Raw genomic sequence first — 19,519 nt, 5'->3', positions numbered from 1 at the left:
TACGAGAGTGCTCACACTACCTGAAAATGCATGTTTTTCACTTTTTACCCCCCCCCCCCGAAAATTATAGATTACAGACTTGAGTATCATATTAACAGAAAAATTTTGAAAAAAAAAATTAATAATTTTTAAGAAGGGTGTTCACTTTCTCGTTATAACGTTCTAATCACGTGAAATATCGGTAAAGAAATGGACAGTAAGTCGGGTAGCAAAAAAAAAAAAAAATAATGACTTTTAAAAAGAGGGTTCACTTTCTCGTTATAGCGTTCTACTTCATTGCCAATGAAGTAGAACATTATAACAAGAAAGTGAACCCTCTTCTTAAAAGTCATTAATTTTTTTTTTTTTTTTCAACATTTTTTTGGTTACTTAAGTCTGTAATCTATGAAAATCGTCGGGAAAAGTTTCTTTTTTTTTTTTTTTTTTAAGTGTAAAACAGGCATTTTTAGAAGATGGGTACTCTTGTACAGGTTAGGTTTGCCCCAAAATGTTATTTATTAATTCTTTTTTTTTTTCTTTTTTTTTTTTTTATTATTCAATTTTCACCCCAAACAAGGCACAGTGCCACTTTGAAGCAGGGGGCTACTATTAGGGACTTAATTAGCAGGGTCATTATGGAGGGAGAAGAGTAGAAAGATGTTTGTTAACATTACACTTGAACTTCTGCATATGATTGCAGTTGGGAAAGCAGAATCCCGGAAGGGAGTTCCAAAGACCCGCAGTTCTGGGGAAGAAACTATTGGAGTAAAAGGCTTTCTTGCACCTAGGGATCTCTACTGTAAAGGGATGAGACTTAGTAGCTTGTCGGGTTTGTCGGGGGTAGTTACGTCGGGGAGGTACAAGTGTTTGCAGTTCGTCAGAGCATTCACCATTAAAGTATTTGTAGAACAGGCAGAGGGATGCAACATCTCGTCGATGGGACAGAGGCTGAAGCCTAGATGACAGTTCAGAACCTATCAGGTTGGTGACTCTCTTTTGAACCCTGTCCAGGAGCGAGAGACAAGCAGCAGATGCACCAGCCCAGATGTGACAACAGTACTCCATACATGGGCGAATATGGTTGCCAATATATTTTTTATTAAAATATTATTTACTTGAGAGCAGAATTGGGCACAAATTCAGTTTTTAACGTGGGGAAAATCCAGTTTTCTCAAAAAGGGGAACTCTGGATTAGGACAGAAGAAAAAAAAATTAATGTCTCAGTCTAGAAGGATATACATTTTACTAATCGAGAGAAAAAAAAAATGAAGTTTGAAAAAATACTAATCTTTGTTCCTAACCAAAAGGTAAGTTAGTTACGTAGAGGCGAGAAAAAGCACACGAGCTATATATTTTTTAAACGTAAAAATATAATTTTGTTAATTAATTCTTATTTTTATGATAAGGTTGCGTCCGTTTTTTCCAACTTTGTCCTACAAAAACAAAATATTTACTTTTTTTAGCAAAAAGTCCAGAAGTTAAAATATTTCATAAACTGGGGCATAGTCGGGTTGTCTACCGAGAATTTATCACTGTTAGTTTAAGATGAAACAGAGACTCCCTTCTTGGGAACTTTATTCTTTGTAAAAATGGTTTTAAAAAAAGGGTACTTTTATCACCGCCCCGCCCCCACAACAACGGAGGTAAACAGCAGCAGCAGCCAGGCGGAATCGCAGCAGCAGCAGCGACAGCAGAGAATAATCTCAGCCCCCCCCCCCTTCTCTCATCCGTTTTTTTTTTTAAATTTTCATCTTCATTCCGTTTCCATTTCTCTTGGATTGGTAGCAGAACTATTTTTTACCGTTTCTTTCTGTAATAATCTTAAACCAAACCTTTGTCCCCCCCCCTCTTTCATCTTTGCTTTTACTGTTGTTGTCTTCAGTCTAAAAAGACGCGAAAACACGCACAAAAGAATTTCCCATTCTTTAGATCGGTCGAGGGTGGATCCCACAACGCTACCCTTATTCTCTTGTGTTTTTTTTGTTTGTTTGTTTGTTTTGTTTTGTTTTTTGTTTTTTCTCTTAAGAAGATAAAACAACAAACAAATAGTTAAAAAAAAAAAAAAAAAAAAAGAGAATAAAATAAACAATGTTTACCATTTCTTTACAGCTTTTTCTTTCGGAGTTTTCGCCGAAAAATCCAACTCTCTGGGAACTTACTGAAATCTAACATTTAAAAAAAGCTTGAAATCTCCGAAAAAAAAAAAACAACTTCAGTTTCTTTAAAGAATTCAAATCCAATGGAAAAAACGAAGACTCAGGAGGAAGAAAAAGATAAAAAGAGGTAATAATTATTTTTGTTTTGTTTTTTAATTATTTTAATTATGCTTATTTACCAAACGCACACAAAATCATTTTTCCAGAAAAAAAAAATAATAACGAAGAATTAAGAAAATAAAAATTCTTTCATCTTTCTTACGACTTATTCTTCAAAATTTGTTTTACCCAGCGTTAGGTGAAAGTACAGAATAGTTACAAAACGCCCCTCCCATGTTCAGAATGTGTTTCTAAATAATAGCGTTATTTCAGTACGGCCCGTATTTTGCATAAGTATCGAAAATATCTACACTTTTCGATAGAGAAATAATCTAATAAATATAAATATGTTATTTACAAGAAAATAAGTTTTACAATAAAATTCGATCGGTCGTTTTTAAATCCCACAAAGAGTAAGACTTTCGCATTTTATCTTTTTTTTTTTTTTTAATTTGTGTATGTGTGCTTTTAAAAGAACCAAATCGTTATAAAACTTAACAAAAATCAATAAAATGCATTAATTTCGTAATTTTTTTGTTTGTTTGTTTAATAGGATTTCTTAAAAATCGTTTTATTTTAGTTCATTTTTAGTTATTTTTTTTTCAATAAATAAGGTACACTTCTGCAGTTTACGAATCGTGCTGAAATAATGTTATTAAAAATCAACTCTTAACATGAGAAGATGGGCATTGTTAACTATTCTGTACTCTAATTTGACAATTTCATAAACAAAAAATACTGCAAAGATTGAATTTAACTTGAAAATCTCATATATTTAAAAATGGCACGATTCGTAATCTGCAGAAGTGCCAAATGGTACTTCAATGTGTAAGTCACATAGTTGCGTGAAAAACACATGGATGGCAAATTATATATGAAAAAGATTCGACTTAATAAAACGCTGATGCCTTTTTCCCCCTTTAAAACTCTTTATTTATTTTTAAAGAATATTTCCCCCTTTTCTTTCGTCTCCATCGTACTATAGGGACTGTTGGATTTTATCTCGTTTGGAATTTTCCCAAAATGTTTGGATAAAAAGAAAAGATTTCTTAGACGAAAATTCTCAATCTGGTCCTGGAATAAAGAATTCGAATTCTTTAATACGATTTTAACGTCCCGAATCAATAAGTTTTCGATTGTTTTTAATATTAGTTCTTATTTAGAATTCAATTTAATTTTTTTAAATAAATTGTAGACCCGCCACGAAATGAAAATGTTATATTCCAAAAATCACATAAATTGATCAATTAATTAAGAAAATCAAATTTTACGATTTTTAGTGATTAAAAAGTTTTAATTATTTTGTACTACAAACAAAATCTCTGCAGTCGAATTGAATTGTCGCCCTTGAATTTTAACACATTTTAAAACAATATGGCCGCTTTCGGCCCCTCCTCACTTCCTCATAAAATTTGATTTTCTTAATTAAAACAAAAAAATACTTGATCAATTTTACGTGATTTTTTTAAATATAATATCTTCATTCCGTGATGAGTACGTTCATTATAAAGATTTGTCTGTATTCTTGTTTTTGTTTTTTTTAAGTGTACTTCGAAATAAGCCCCGAAAATCATTTTTATGATTTTTAGCGATTAATAGTATATCGTAGCCATTACAAGATTTTGCTTTTTCTTTTTTTAAGTAGGTTGGATTTTGGACTTGCACCATAATATTTTATGGAATAAAATAATTTTAAATCACTGAAATTTTTATTAGCATTTAAACTTATTTAAAAGAATTTTCTGCTTTTAAAATTAAATATCTTATGGCAAATATTTACCCGTCGCGGTCACTTTCTATTTTGAATAATTTGCTATTTTTAAATTATCTCCTTATATTTTTATTTATTTGCTTTTGTTGTTTAATTATTTAAATTCTGGTAAAATTTATTTTTCGTATGAAAAAAACAAAAATAAAATAAAACTATTTTTTATACAAGAAAAACAAAAAAACAAAACAACAGCAAAACACAACATGGTCGTCAGCGATTAAAGCATGGAATTAAATGTCGATTCTTCAAATAAAAAAAATTGTAAATTAGAATTTTATTTCCGGACAAGAAATAAAATTTAATTTCGTTGAATCCAAAATTAAGGGAATTATTATTTCCGCAGTTAAGGGACTCTATTGAACGAAATATACGATAGGGGCGTATTCGAAAATCCTGGTTCTTTTGGTTAAAGGGGACAAACACACCCACACACACATGGATCATAATACTTGATTTTTTGATTATCTTGAACTTTTCTGCTTTAAGATAACTAATTAATTAAAAATGGGGGTTCTTATTCACAATTCAAACTAATTAAAAAAAAAAAAAACAAATTTTTTAAACAATAAAAAAAAAAGCAGAAAAATCGTTGGAGCTTCTTCAGAATAAGATCGAACATGAAAAATCGAAATATTCAATTTCAGTTAAAACCAATATAATCTACTTAATTGTCATTTCGGAATTAGTAAAATATCCAAAAATTACGAAAAATGATAGAGTAGATTCAGTAGAAAGTTAATTATTAATGAAAAGTGAAAACAGTTTTCAAACAAATTGCAAGTTATACTAAAATAAAAATAGGAGAGATAACTGCAGTTTGTCTTGTTACATTTCTCCTCAAAATAATGGCGGATGAATGAATAGTGAACTCGTGAAAGTACATGTTTCATGTAATAATGCAATATATTTAACTAATTGTGACATGAAAATTAAGTAGATAACATTGGTTTTTAATGGAAATTCAAGGTTTATTACTGTACACATAGATTAGAAAAGTTGCCAAAAAACAAACCTATAACAAATAAATGTTATCAAAGACAAGATAAGTTACTTTTCTACCTAACTGGATAATTTTCTAGTGTTTTTATTTAACGTAACATGTTTATTCAGCTCGAAAAACATAGTGTTTATCGATGTATTGGAAAATTTAAAATGGCGCCCAATTCACACGGTAAGTTTGAGAAAAGGGGTTATAAATAAAAACTAGACAAAACTGTTAGAAACTCGCTCAATATATGTTACTGTGACATAGGCTGACATATATTCGGTGGGTTTTTAACAGTATTTTGTATATTTTTTGTTTTTAACTCATTTTCCCAAACTTGCCGTGTTCAATAGAGAATCCGGTGCCATTAAAAACTTTCTAATACATCGGTAAACACTGTATGTTTTTCGAACTGAATAAACATGTTGCATTGAATAAAAACACTAAAAAAAGTATCCAGTTAGGTAGAAAAGTAACTTATCTTGCCTTTGATAACATTTATTTGTTATATATTTGTTTTTTGACAACTTTTTCGAATCTATGTTTATAGTAATACAAACCCGAAATTCAATTTTGCGGCTTTTGATTTTCATTCTTATTCCGAAGAAGCGCCAAATCTTTATGGTGTACGTACCAGACACGGAATGAAAATATCATATAAAAAAAAAATCATGTAAATTGATCAAATAGTTTTTTGGTAAAGTCACTAAATAGTGTTTGTGGATGATGTGAAGAAAAATAAGTTCGTGTAGGCATTAAAAATGTTTCTTATCTTTAACATTATTATATGAGGAGTCATTTCGAGTAAAACCTATCACGTACTTGCAGTTACCATCCCCACTGCAGCCTGCTGAAGAAGTGATTTTAGCATTTCCTGAAAGTTACAGATCTCTACTAAAACAGTATTTAACTTCCAGTACCCAGCTAGCTTAGGTCTAATTACTAAATTCAAATGGGTCATAATCAATTTATGGTCTAAGTGGAATGTGTACTCAGATAGAAAACTTGCATGTCCTATTCTAACTTCCTGTTAAAGTAGTTGAGCAGAAAGACGCACTACAATTCCATGTCCACATTTCTCACTTCGACTGATTGGGACAGAACCTGTCAACAAGATCACACTAGGCCATCAGGTTAGACAGACTGCTCTCATTCCAAAAATACTATCGACGTTACCCCCCCCCCCGCCAAGGTATTAGGAAATAAAAAAAAATAGGAAAGACATATAACACAAAAAAAAAGGAAATAAGTTTATCAGTAGAACAGTTGAGATGGAGGTTGTTCACCATGGTACACAAAGGAAAATATAATAGGATTGTTAATCAAGGTGTGGTTGACAAAAGACCAGACGTAAAGAAGATAGATTTAGAGACAGTTTTAGATGTGGCGATTAATTTGCGACAGTTTTACACCAGTTAGGAACAGTTTACAGAGAGTCTTGGGTTTGCAACAGCTAAGAACAGTTTTCCAGTTTTGGATAGTGGAATGCAGATTGTGGCTCTAAGTAGATCGAGATTAGCTGAGGTCAACTGACAAACATGACCTTGGCAGACGACTATGTAGTTCTGGACCTTAGCATTCAGAAGGTCAATGGTGTCACACACACACCCAGAGTACAACTGATATTTGCAGAATGTGTTGGAGTTTGTGTTTTTTTTTTTTTTTGTGTTGTTTTATTTTATATTTTTATATTTGTGATCGGTAGTAACATCTCCATCATGAATCAACATGAAAAGTACAACGATGGATTTAGACTCTAAAAAACTAGTTAGAAATTTCCTCTATATTAGGAGGCCTTGATAAGTGGTGATGCCTATGTAAACACACACACACATATATATTAGGATTTATATTTAAAAAAAAAACAGAAGGAATGTGTTCAATACTTAAGTAGACCGAAATATGTCTTTATTATTTCAACCTCGAGTATTTTTTTTTAGTTTAAATCATTACAGATTGTTTCAATTGACAGGACAACAATATTATCCTACCGATCTCATCAGACAATTCCAATAAATTTCAAAGAAAGAAAAAACACAAGAGTTGAAGTGTGGGGAGGGGGAGGAGTGAGAGAGAAGAAAAGGTGAGGAGAAAAGAGAGTACAAAGGAAGTTTTTTTTTATGTACATATTAGTGATGGGACTATTTCAAAATTTGTCCAGTTCCGATACAATTACCGATTCCAATTCTTTTTAAATCTCTAAATATTTAGCTATAGAGTTGTTTTCTCCAGTTACCGTAAAAACCCATGTAAGATGTGCGCATATTTTTGTTACCGTAAATGTTTGCTGTCCTGTTTATTATTTATTTATTACTATTATTATTAAACGTTTCTGTTGCTAATCGTTCTCTTTTACGTTTCTTGTTTACTATTCTTTTTACGATTTCTTTTACTTTTACGGGTCTGTGTGTTCTTATCAACATTCTTATATGTGTGTGGGTGTGTATGCTCTTACGTATGTTATGTGCAGTTCACTGTTATGTGTGTGTGTGGGTGGGTGTTCTTATCCTTACACCGTTTCTTGTCCTGAAAGTCTTCGAGATGTGTATGTGCAAATGTATAATACGTACATACCTTGTTGCCTTGGTCAGCAGATAATATCTTCTGGTCGCTGGTCTGCCATCTCGTTGGGGAGTGGTCACCGCAGACAGATTCATTAATGACAACAAGATGGGATGAAGCCTCAATCTTTTATTAAAGGCAAGCCTATCATCTCGGACCCTGGTTATCGGAGAGCCGAATCTCCTGTCTGCATTCTCTGCTGTCCAAAACCAATTCTCAGCCTATGTGGTCGTCAACCGGAAGCCTACGACCACAATTCCCGTGTCACCCCTAATTTCTGGTGCATTCTATCTAGGTTGATACCTGTCAAGCCTAACCTTTTGTGACCCTGCCAACTCGCTGATGGGAAATGAAAATATGCTTACATAACTTTCTATTTCTAAAACTACCTATATAGCAATTAAGCTGGGATTCCCAATAATACAATTTCACAAATGTAAAAAAAGAAAAAAAACTTGTGGGTGATTTTAGTCTTACAGTTTAAAATCAATAAATATTTATCATTTTATCATTATAGCACCAGAAATAAAAAAAAAATTGTTAACAAATTTTAAAAGACTCGTTTTTGGCATTGGAAAAGATTCACAATTTTTCTGATTCTGATTAATCATTCCAACACTAGTACATATGCTAATGGTAAGTTTGCATTGCCCCTCCTGATGAGGCTGAAACGATCCCTCCGATTGGGTTTGCTGACCTGTCTTCATCATCATCCGGAAAGGATCCTGAGGTAATCCCTTCTTCTGCCATATTTTTTAGATAATTCTTTCATAATGATTTTACAAGCATTATTCTCTGACTCATGAGAAGTTGAAAGATTCACTAACATTAATAAACTGCTTTACTTGGTGAATGGATTCTTATGTTATAGTATAAAGTCCTAGTCAGCCTAAGTAATAAGAAACAGAATCAAAGCAAAATATGTTGGTGCTAATAGCATAGTGGAAAAAAGAAAACAAAAACGGCTAGTCAGAGTCAAATATCGATTTGTCAAATGCATTTCTATTGAGACCCAACATTGAAATAATATGTGCATATATTTTCACAAATGTAAAAAAAAAAAAATACAGTTGTGGGTGGGTGATTTTAGTTTTACAGTTTAAAATCAATAAATATTTATCATTTATCAATTAGCACCAGAAATGAAAAATTGTTCACAAAAATTTAAAAGAATCGTTTTTGGCATTGGAAAATATTCACAATTTTTCTGATTCTGATTCCAATTAATTATCCCAATACTAGTGCATATGAAAATGAATTGATCAACTGACTGATGAACATGGCCGCAACAATAGACGTAAATGTGGACCTTAGCATTCAGAAGGTCGATGGTGTCACACACACACACATCCAGAGTGTAATTGACATTTGCAGAATGTGTCAGAGTTTGTGTTTTTTGTGTTTTGTTTTATTTTATATTTTTATACTTGTGAACCACTGTGCAGTACATACCTTTCAGCAGTCAATATGAAAGACGACAACATGTCCAGAAGAGAAGAAATCAACAGCAAACAGCATTGGAGGTCGTCGTTCGTTATCAAGAACGAGCACACATGGTCTTACACTGCTATCCCAGTTTCTGGTTCCGCCCATCCTATCTTCGAATGACATTCCAATCATGCATAAAAAATAACCATGCCAAACTCATTAGGAACACCTCCAATTACTGTAAAATTGAAACATTCTCCGTCTACGACATTCTGAAACTTGCTATTATTAATGTCGATATTGACTGCAACTAGCCTTCTTTTTGCATATGTGAGTACAATGTTTACATTTGCGAGGAGGGTACAACCCTCTAAACAAAGAAACTCCCCTCGCATTATCTCTGCCGAATGTTGAAAAGATATTGAAATTGCAAGATCACTTCAGATCACTTCTAAAATCAACACGGAAAAGACCATTTGTGAAATGGCTTTTGCCGTGTTGATTCCAGCATGTTGCTATCTTTATGCAGTTAAAGAAAATCCACCCTTTCAAGACTTGCCTTCTCTCTTTGATAAAGGTTTAGTTTATTGCTAATCGCCTGACAGGGCTGTCCAGATATTTTTGCAGGCCAGAGTGCTCTTCCTGTTCAATTATACTTTTCAACCCTTGTGTCACATCTTCCTGCTATGGGGAGGGAGATAAATAACATCTTTCATCAAAACAGTGGGTTTCTTGTAGCACAGCCATGTGTATGTTATGAGCCAGGAGATCCCCTGGCACATAAGCAGCACTGCATCAGGATCTCATGACCCTGGTGTAAAGGCTTGCCAAAGTTAAGTACATGAACATAAGTACTATTCAGTGTTGATCACCAGCTCTGAACTCTCAGAAGTGAGGATGCTGCAGGTCTGCCCTAGGCTACCTGTTAGTAGTTTGCTTGTAACTCAATCGATCCAACCTCTAAAAGAAAAGTTAGCTTAACAGTGCCGTAAAAAGGTGGGGGTGGGCGCTAAATAGGAGCTGAATCTTCAGCTTTATGTTCAAATTTCTTGAGAGATGGATGCTTCCGTCACCACAGGCTCTAGGCCACCTGCTTGGGCATCAAGAACGACATTATCAGAACATTGGGGAACTTTCAGGAATTTTCAACTTTTTGGTTGTTGATAGTTTTAACATTCTTATTTGCTGCGATGTGATGTCTGCCATCATTTGCAGAGGATCTGCTTTGCATATCTGCTCTACGAGTAACAATGGGAGCTTTCTTTGTACCATTTGGATTATTCAGACTACTGTTCACATTTTAAGTGTTATTTGCACATTTTGGACATAACCTTTGACCTTCTTCAGGTGTATCTTGTCAAACTCAAGAGTCTGCGTGGAATTTGGGACAGAACCCTTTATTTAAGCCATAGAGGTAGCATGCTCTTGTTCTATCAGCCATGACCGATTAAAAGTTCTAAGTAATTGTTGTATTCTTAGTATCATCTGCACTAAGAATTTAACCTTCAACTTCTAGAAAAGTGTCAGTTTCAATTGACTGTCCCTAATGCTTTATCCGTTACGCCACAGATTCTTATTTTGTTTGTCCCTTTGGGTTTGGGGGATATAGATTGACTCCTTTTTTTTTTTTTTTTTTTTTAATTCTTGCTCAGTCTCAGAAGCTCTCCCTGAAGAGTGAGATAGACGGGGTGTAGTAGGTATGCTGATAGGTGTTAAAAGTCTGACGGGAGTGAGGGTTTGGAAGATGCTTTGGTCCAGTTTTTCTTCTGGAAAGGAGTAGAGGTTCAATCTCTTTCATTTTTTGCTCTTTCTCGTTTCTTTAGTCTTGTCTCCACTTCGTAGTAATGATGGGATGATTCTAATATTTTTACCTCTTCTGATACAATTACCAATTCCGTACTAAATTTTTGATTCTGATACAATTACCGATTCCGATTCTTTTTAAATTTCTAAATATAGAGTTACATTTATTGGGGAAGTTGGGGGGGGGGTACCATAAAAACTAATGTAACATGCGCATATATTTTCGTAAAAATTTGTGGAGGTTGACCTATAGATTTTCATTTTACTGTTAGTTTTAAATCAATAAAGAATTATCGTTTCATCATTAGTACGAAAATTAAGTTTTAAACAAAAAAAAGGAACAAATCAAACATTCAAAGGAATCGTTTTTTGGGGAAAATGAGCGCATCCTTTTCCGATATGCCCAAAAGTTGCGATTTATTTCGATTCTGATTCTGATAATCGTTCCAACACTACTTCGTAGTTTTTCTGCTTGTTTGGTTAGACACAAAGGATTGGGCTGTGTATGTCTGTATATATTTGTTAGTGTTAGTGTGCATGTATGAGTAATAGACAATGTTGCACTGTGTAAGTATGTTGTGTTGTTATCACTAAATTGTATACTATATATTTTCTTAATTAATGGGGTGTATATAACTGTATGTACGTTGTGTTTGTGGTATAGCAGACTGTTGTCCTCCTGTCTTAATGTATATCTTAACGGGCCGTGACTCTTCTAGTGGTGTTGGTGAATATGTGAACACGTGTCAGAACATATAATACACGTAACATGACAACAAACGTGTTCTGCTGCTGATTTTAAAGGGGATGTGCCTATCGTTTTATTGTGTTTAACACTGAGGAATCTGGTTACCAGACCTGGTCATAACATCCATTCTAGAAATGTCCCCACGACACGTCCAAACCAAGAAACTCTTTGGCAATCAATAGTAATGCACAGCCTTATCAATGCTGAACAAGAATGAAGAGTATTTTTTAAATTCTTACTGATGATTTTATATCTATAACAATGGTTGAAAGAATTAAATATTCTTATGTTGTGTATAGTGTTGTTATTATCTTAATCATATTTATATTTTCTTAATGGGCCATATATATGTATCTATGTACATTATGTGATATATAACAGACTGTTGTCCTCAGATCCCTTAATGTCTATCTTAATGACCCGTGATTCATCTAATGGTGTTAGTGCATGCGTGTCAGAACATATAATACACATAATATGACGATATAAATATTCTGCTACTGGTTGCTTCTTGGGATTCGCCAACCATCCTTGGGAGAGCTGGAACCTGTTTAAAGGAAACGGTTCAAGACCCAAGACGAATGAGTGTTTTTATATATATTTTATTCACTCTTCAGGCATTTCGTCACAGGAGAACTGGAGTAAATCTTGGCTTGTGGTTTCTTTATTCATCTTCCTCATGGGAAGACCCTCTTAGCCCATCTTGCTTGTTCCATGTTTCAAATCCAACTCAAACTATGCTTGCAACACATAACACATCACGTCTGGTCCTAGTTCGGATACTTCTGGTGCAAACTGACAAGGTAGAAAGTTGGATACAATACATGTCAAAACATGTCATCATTCAAATCTGTTGTCCACTCAGATAGATAATTAGATAGATAGATAGATAGATAGATAGATAGATAAACAGATAATTGACAATTAAATGCTTCTACACGGCTATTATCTAACAAGTATGTATTTGTAGTATTGGGAATCCCAGTTTAATTGCTATATAGGTAGTTTTAGGAATAGAAAGTTATATAAGCATATTTTCATTTCCCATCAGCGAGTTAGCAGGATCAGAAAGGTTGGGTTTGACAGGCATCAAACCCAAGTCACCTTGAAGAACCTAGATTAGAATGTACCGGAAATTAAGGCGTGACACGGAATTGTGGTCGTAGGCCTTCCGGTTGATGACCACATGGGGAGAGTTGGTTTGGGAAGCAGAGGAATGCAGATGGGAGATTTCGGGTCTCTCCCGACGACCAGGGTATGAGATGTTAGGCTTGCCTTGAATAAAAAGATTGAAGCTTCAATTCCATCTTGTTGTTCATTCATGAATCTGTCTGCAGCATCACTCCCCAGCAGGATGGAAGACCAGCGACCAAGAAGATGTCATGCGCTGGCTAAGGCAAACCAGGTAATGTTCGTATTATATTGTTTGCACATACACGTCTCAGAAACTCCCCAAGGCAAGAAGAAACTGTAGAAGAATAGCAAACACACATGCACACACACCCCCACACACATATAACAGTGAACTGCACGTAAGGACACACGTTTATACGTAAGAACACGCACCCTCACACGTATATGTAAGAACATTGATAAGAACACACAGACCCGTAACAGTAAACGTTAATAAAGCTTAGTAATAAATAAATAATAAACACCATTCATTAAGGTGACACATTGGTTTATCTTGTTCTTGTTAGTGTGTGTGTAGCTGCATGCGATGGAGTTTTAAGTTTTGAAGTGTTATTTTTCATTTCACCAATCCCCCACCCCCATCAGCCCAAGGCAAGGGGATGGGGTGATGAACATTTTTTTGTGCCCTTCAAAGTACGCCAGGTTTGATATCCTTTCCCTGATTATTTCCTCGTATTTATAGAGGTCTCTGTTTGCATCAGCTTGTTAAATTTGGGGGTTTAAAACATTTTTTTTTTTAATCTTGGGAGTCACCACTTATCAAGGCCTAAGGACCACTCAAGGATAAGGGTTAATGAATGTAAAATGATAGTGTAGTAATTGTTAATGGAGTAAATTGAGTAGAATTTGATTATTTATGTGGACGGCTCACATAAGAATTTGTTTACATTGGATTTGAAGGCTACCATGTTGTATTCAAGTGAAAAGCAGACTAAAAGAACAGTGTTCCACAGACGGGCAGTTCTGGGAAAGAAGCTTTGTTCATGGAATCTACATTTAGATTTATGCACAGATAGAGAGTGGGGGAAAATTGTCTATTATGGTTGTAGTTAGTTGAGTATTTTTGTGAAAGTTTGGCAAGGGGAAATGATAGATTGGAGTTCAGTTGAGCACTTACCATAAAAATAACAATAGAAATAAAAATAACGATTTTCATTGGTTGTAATAATATTCAGTTTGCATCTTCCTGCAAAAATTCCAACTTGCTTTCAAACCAGTCACATTTTGGAGTTTGTTCAAAATCACCTCTTCCTTCATCACAGTATAATAAATGTTTGAATTAAATCCTTGAAACATAGCTATAATATAAATAAAGTAAAATAGATACCCAACGATTGTAAACGCCATTTTGAATTTTCCATTTTAATTAAATAATAATTTCTGTTGATTATCCAATGAAAGTAAATGGTGTATACTATTGAAATCGATTTATTAGGTTGAATAGAATATAAAATCAATTGGATTTTTTGTTATTATATCAAGAACACAGATTGAAAATTTACATAGCTGGTTAGTTAGAACCAAATATCGATTTATAAGATGCAATGCTATTCAGATATAACTCTGAGAATCCCGCTAACTTTGTTTTCTATGTATAAATCCATTTGCAGAAATCATGTCTAGATAAGTTTTCAAAATCAGGTGATCTTTTCAACATCATTATGTTGGCCATAGTTGGGTGATCTCTCTTGAAGTCAACAATGAAGCTTCAATTTTCTGTGCTTCAGCAATAATGTAATTTTTATTTATTTATTTATTTTGTTTTTTTGCAGGTTAAGGATTTATTTATTATGGATGTAAAATGTTGTCCATTGTAAATTCTCTTTGGCAAAATCCAGGAGAATTCCATGATGGCATCTGTAGATTCCAGTAACAACTCAGGAACAAACACACACATCAGGTAAGTGTGGCGATAACAAGACTGAATAGTCTCTAATCTGCACCTGCTTGCAATTAATTTAACTCTATCTTACCCATGACTGGATTCAATTCTAAATTCAATTTTTCTAAACGAGAAAAAAAAAAGTATCCTATTAAATTGAACATTTCCCAAATTATACTTGCATATTATTTGAACTCAAATACATGCGGCTTCTTTTTTTTTTTTCTCTAAAGTATGCATTACTTCTAGCTAGTCTAAAGTTAATATGTAACCCTAAAGGTATTACTTCTTAACCAGTTTTTTAAACAAGTTAAAATTTAACCAGATTTTCCAATTTGATAAAAGTTCCATTATAGCATATTTATTATGGGGTGGAGCTGGAATTGTCGAACATTCTAGCTCGAGGTAGATAAAGGCAAAAAGTATCCATGCATTAATATGGGAGAGGAGACTATCTTAAAGTACTGTCCTAAACTGGGAATGGGGCAACGGACTTATACTAAGTAGATATTAATAAGTCCTCTCACCTTTTTTTTTAATGGAGAGTAGATAATGCATGTGGATGTGTTATCAGCAGCTCCAGTAACTCTTGCTTCTCCTTTTTTGTCCTTCAGTCCTCATTTCCAATGAGTGATTTTTCTGACAAAGGGTGAAGAAAAAGCTGCTTTCCAGATCAGCAGTACTTTGTAAACAGTAGCTTGAGATGTCGGAAAATTTCTGTTTCTATGTCTATCCTTGTGGTTATGTCACTAGTAAGGGTGCTGGAGGTAAACGTTTCATCTGGGGTGATGTTATCCGCCTGATAGTCAGAGAACCGAACCTTGGATTAACCACTAAGAAGGTTGTCCTATCAGCAAGTGCAAAGTACCAGGGCTGCTGTATTGCCATTTGGTGAATGGATTCTGGACCATACAATAGTTTCTGGTAGGGCCTCGATGCCATACTAGTGGGTAATTGTTACGGCTTTACCTTATGTGCTACAAAAAAAAAGATTTCTTGTCTTTTTTTTCTCTTACTTTCCCCCTCTGTCCTGCTCCAACCAAGTCTATCGACCTGTTCCACAAATCCCAAAACATCATATGACAAATCTCCAAAAACAAAACACAAATAAACCGAGAACCCCATCCTCCTACTACCAGGTCTCCTTCTCCAACATCAGGGGTCTACGTTCCAACCTTCCAGAGGTTGAAACACAATTACAGGAGACGAAACCGGACATATTCTTTCTAAGTGAAACTGGCATAGGGCCAACCACTTCCCTAGACGAATTCATAATTAAAGGATACTCATACTTAACATTTAAATCTGACCCTCAAGATCGCCATGGGCATGGAATATGTGCCTACATTAAAAATGGCTTTCCATGTGGTAGGGATATCTCCAGAGAAGACCCTAATTTACCTTATATGTGCTTCCAGGTTGTACTTGCTTACACCACTGCATTTATATTTTCCCTCTATCGCCCCCACAATAGTGGGGTTACTATCTTTAAGAGCATATCTGTAAAAATTGACCACATCCTGTCTGCTCATCCTTCGGCTAACATTCACATTTGCGGTGACTTCAATGTCCATAATGTGAAATGGCTGACCCACTCAAATAAGACCGATGATGAGGGGAGGTTCTGTCGTGATTTTGCCACTGCTTATGACCTCACTCAGATTGTTCACGAACCCACCCGTGTGCCCAATACTACCGGTCAGTACGCAAGCCTTCTAGACCTCTTCCTCACTACTTCCCCTGAGCTGTGTTCATGTTCCGTTCTATCTCCTCTGGGATCCTCCGACCACTCCATTGTAGCAGTTAAGATAAAAATGAAATGTAATAAGTCTTTAGATATACCTCTCCACCGTACTGTATTCTGTACATTCATATCCAATCTACCTCTGCATTCCATGTTTAAAAAGGATGTGCCTCTATAGTATCAGACCTAACAGAATTGTTAATTGTAGGTATAGACCGATTTTACCATCCAAAAAATTCCAACAAAAACCTAACAACCAGCTATGGTTCTCCCCAGAATGTGCTGCTGCCATCGCGCACAGAAATCACTTTTTCCATAGCTACCAACGTAATAGATGTACTGAGACTAAAGCTGCTTTCAGGACTGCCAGCAACCACTGTAAAAGAGTAATAAAAAATGCAAGAGTTATATGCTCAGTCCGTTAAATCCAAAGTAGCTGAGTAGCGATTTGGTTCCCACCAGTTTTGGCAAATAGCAAACAGGATCCTGAACATCCCAACCATCATCAATGGACCTGAGGTCATCATGTCAGCATCAGACAAGGCCAGACTATTTGCCAAGAACTTTGCAGCTATAATTCTACCCTATGCGACGAAGGCCATCAACTCCCCGTATTTCCTCCTATAACAGACAACACGCTATGCAACATACAAATATCTGTGCGTGAGGCTGGCAAGCTAACCAAGAACCTTGATTCCAGTAAAGCAACTGGCGCTGATGGCATTCCAGTTATAGTGCTGAAAAAGCTCCAACCAGAACTTGCTCCCATACTTACAAAACTGTTTAAATGTTGTCTTAAGGAGAAGTGCTTTCCAACACCCTGGAAAACTTCATCAGTATTCTCTGTATTTAAGAATTCAAGTGAAAAGTCATCTCCCTCTCAGTACAGACCAATAAGTCTCCTGTGTGTCATGAGTAAGTTGTTGGAATTCATATTAAATAAAGTAGTCAACCACCTCAGCAGAAACAACCTTCTTAGTGACATGCAATATGGTTTCCGCTCCGCAAGATCTTCAGCAGATGTGCTAATGGTTATATCACATGGGATTAGTGAATCTCTTGACAAAGGCTTCCTTTCCAGGGCAATTACTCTTGACATATTAAAGGCCTTCAATAAGATATGGCATAAGGACCTACTTCACAAGATTTCCAGCTACAGTAACACTGGTAAAGTTTTCTCAATCATTAAATCATTTCCCTCCAATAGGTCCATAAGAGTAGTAGCTGATGGGCAGAAATCAGAGGCCAACAGTATTAATATTGGAGTCCCTCAGGGGTCCATCCTGGGCCCAACTCTCTTCCTGATCTACATCAATGATCTCCCAAAACACATACTTAAATCATTCGTTGACATCTATGCTAATGACATGACCATCTATGGCAACACATTAAAGGCTGTAAATGACAAGGTTCTCTCTGATTCTCTCTCTTCTGATCTTGAGCATGTGGTACAGTGGGGGAAGAGGTGGCTGGTTACCTTTAATGCATCCAAAACCAAGCTTCTATCTTTACATCATCAACGCTCTGATCCCCATCTGGCATCAATTGAAATGGATGGCTCTTGTCTTGGGGAGGTTCCATGTTTTGACAAGCTTTTGGGCTTGACCTTTACTCCTGATCTGAAATGGAACACGTACATCATGTCTGTTACCAAGAACGCTGGGAAAATGGTGGGATCCTTCTACCGCTCCAGAAGATATCTCATACTGATGCAATTCTCTATCTGTATAAAAGCCAAGTACGTCCAAGGATGGAATACTGCTGGAGTACTGCTGCCACATCTGGGCAGGAGCTGCTAAAAACTGCCTATCTTATCTTGACAGAGTACAAAATAGACTTTGTAGCTTAGTGGGGGATGCCCTTTTCTCTTCCCTGCAACCTGTCTCCCACAGAAGAGACGTTGCGAGCCTGGTAAATAAGAGCCTGTCTTTGTTTTAGCGTTATTTCCATGGCAAGTGCTCGTCTGAGCTCCAATCTCTCATCCCCCCTTGCCAATCTTTCACAAGACACTATCAAATCTCCAATACTAATGATTACTACAATACTATCTCATTGATTACTGTACATGCAATAACCCTTATCCCTGAGTGGCCTCTGGGCCTTGATAAGTAGTGACCTCCATGTTAAAAAAAAAAAAAAAAAAAATTTAATTACTTCCAGAAAAATACTTTGTCCAGGCCGGGATATTTTCTAATGGCTGCCATCTTTTTTTTTTATGATTACCGAAGCAATATTTGAAAATTCATTAATTTTCAGTTGTTGTACCGTCTTCAATCAATAATAATACAGTATTCAATATTTAATATTTCAGAGAACATTTTTTATTTTTGCTTATATGCCTGTATATGTATATATGTTCAAAAAGTCACTCAAAAATAAAGAATCTATTTAAGTTCAAAACCTTTTAGTGACTTTTTAGACACCCTGTATATATATATATATATATATATAGTTGTATTTTTGAGTAAGTATAGCTTCGAAATATTGAATAAATATTTGACCCCCCCCCCATGTTACTGAGTTGTGATTGTTTTGTTTTAATGATTGTAACATGGAAAAGTATGATCAACTGATGGTCAGAACCTTGTATAGAGAAGTTAACACATCTTATAAATTAATAGCTTTTCAAAACATTTGATTTTCTTTCTAAAATATTTTCATATTAATGAAATACAAGTGCTGAACTGTGGCGGAAAAATACAATACAATGAAGTATTATCTGGGATTTCGTCATCTGGTTATAGACACACATATATAAAAAAAGATCTGTTTGATAACAGACTGTAAATCTAAAATTCACAAAAACATGTTTCTGAATTTTTAAAAGGAAGATTGATTATTCGTATTTTAATTCTTTCTGCCAAACTTGGAAACCTGGGCAGAATATTGAATGAAACGTTTTAGTCAATCTGCACTGAACCTTCAACTTTCAGAAGAGAACTAGTTGGCCAAAATGTGGTGGTCCTGTATATAAACTTAAACTATATCTGATGGTGAGGCCTCAACTTGCGGGCTTTGGGGAATGTGGAGCCACCCTTTATTTACCATTGCTCCCAGGTCAACTCTGACCAAAAAATTTTCTTAAAAATAACTGGATTCGGCATTAAATAACCTGAAAAGTGTTGATATGCCGTAAAACAAAAACAACCAACCAACCGAAATGTGGTG

At 35.0% G+C, this 19,519-nt stretch overlaps 1 protein-coding gene across 1 annotated transcript in view; it reads left to right on the top strand.

The window, feature by feature from the left end:
• The first annotated feature begins 1,631 nt into the window (after positions 1-1,631).
• The window catches only part of LOC145260355 (uncharacterized), a 29,393-nt gene continuing 11,505 nt past the window's right edge, over positions 1,632-19,519 (top strand). Inside the window, exons 1-2 of the mRNA XM_080118288.1 lie at positions 1,632-2,262; positions 14,498-14,625. The gene's annotated coding sequence lies outside the window, so the exon portion shown is untranslated. The remainder of the gene's footprint in view (positions 2,263-14,497; positions 14,626-19,519) is intronic.

Source organism: Euprymna scolopes, chromosome 36 (genome assembly GCF_053919585.1).
Source record: "Euprymna scolopes isolate OS-2025 chromosome 36, ASM5391958v1, whole genome shotgun sequence".
Classification (NCBI taxonomy): Eukaryota; Metazoa; Mollusca; class Cephalopoda; order Sepiida; family Sepiolidae; genus Euprymna; species Euprymna scolopes.
Note: the sequence above shows the minus strand (reverse complement) of the source record. Positions and strands in the feature narration are given on the sequence as shown.